Raw genomic sequence first — 1752 nt, forward strand, 5'->3', positions numbered from 1 at the left:
ACGAGATTTATCCCTCGAAGCCTGGTGACAGAATTTGTATCCCTCGAAGCGCGAAGCGCTGAGAGGGATACGAATTCTGCCACCATGCTGAGAGGGATAAATCTCGTATACCCCGATAGACCTTTGGAACAAGGATTTTGTCTATCAACGCACAGTAATAGACAAATCTGATTGGACTTTTCTACTTTGCAAGCTTTCAAATACACCTCAAACTTTCTCTTTGCACTGCTTTCACTTTTTATCGTGTTCTTATTTAGCAAATCTTGTCTTTTCTGCGCTAATTCTTCGTCTGAAATTATATCTACACTCAGATTGTTCGACGCCATTTTGTAAAAAATGCCGGCTAAAATGTCGTATCCTTTTAGAGCTTGTATTAGCCAATGAGCGTCGTTTAGAATTCGTATACCTTTGGAGCGCACAAAGATACGAGATTTATCCATTCTGCTCCGTCCAATCAGATTTGTCTGTTACTGTGCGTTGATAGACAAATGATTGTAATTAGAAAATTTATGCGAGAAAAAAAATAAGAAAAGTATGGAAGTTTTTAGAATCTTTATTAGCAGTGTATATGCTGTTCGAAAACCGAATTGCAATTGCGACTTTAGTTTAGAAGTTATTGCCACTTAAACAGAGAATTTGGAAAAAAAAACGCGCAAAAAGGATTGGTACAAAATCATTGATGTGACGTCACAATAGGAACCAGTTTGACTCATTCATATTACAAAAGTCACTAGCGTGTATTATTCAGATGTTGTTGTAAGAAAGGTGACGACGCAAAAGAGTCACGCAAATAAAAATATGCCGCATAGATGTATTGTCGGGGGTTTCCGTAATACCTCTAATGCAGAGAAAGGAATTTCCCTTCATTTTATACCGTTTTCTGGCGACGAAAGGCAAGAAGCAAAAAAGAAAAGAAAGCAGTGGATTTATTTCGTGCGGTTAAAGCGGCCAAAATGGGATCCGACTCCCAATTTGAGTATTTGCTCAGCGCATTTTGACACGAAAAATTTTACCGACAAATGTTTTCTGGTTTCTCTGGAAAAGTACCACAGTTAGCCACCGATGAATTGGCGTAGTGGCAGTCCCTAAGTATCACGCAGTAACTGCAGAGGTCAGACCTTCATCTGCGAGAGCTAGGAGAATGGTAAGTTCGCATACATCGTTGATTGTTAATTGTAAAGAATAATTTTTATGGTTGCTGTTTCTTAGACACAGTGCAATTTTCTTCTGTCGGCGACTTGAATACATAAATACGATTATACGTCGCGTTGTCTGGAATTGTGACCACCCAAGGCGAAGAGTCGGATGAACCTTGCCACGAAACAGACCCATTTGAACACAAAATGTTGTAGAAGAACTGCCAAAAAACGCTTCTTCGAACGAAGTACGTATAAAGTTTTAACAAACAAATATATTTCGGTGTAACATTTCGGGCCCCGTTGTGTCTACATTTTTGTTTGGCTTCTTGCTTTAGACAAACTCGTTTCAACTGGGACAGACGGTTGTGTTGGTTGTGCGTACTTGCTAAAAGAAAAGCGGAAGACTTACTATGCAAACGTACTACAACCGGCGACATGTAGCAAGTCTAGATATAATGTTAATAATCTTGATAAAACGCATTATGTTGTGACTATATGTATATTCAATTAAAAATATTCTAGCGAAATAGATCAGTGTACAATTATAGTAATACCCCTTTGTAAATAAAGGATATATAGGCTTTCCCTGCGCACTGTAAGTAATGATCTATTC

The sequence above is a fragment of the Dendronephthya gigantea genome, unplaced genomic scaffold, assembly GCF_004324835.1.
Source record: "Dendronephthya gigantea isolate DGI-Jeju-01 unplaced genomic scaffold, DenGig_1.0 000004F, whole genome shotgun sequence".
NCBI classification, from domain to species: Eukaryota; Metazoa; Cnidaria; class Anthozoa; order Malacalcyonacea; family Nephtheidae; genus Dendronephthya; species Dendronephthya gigantea.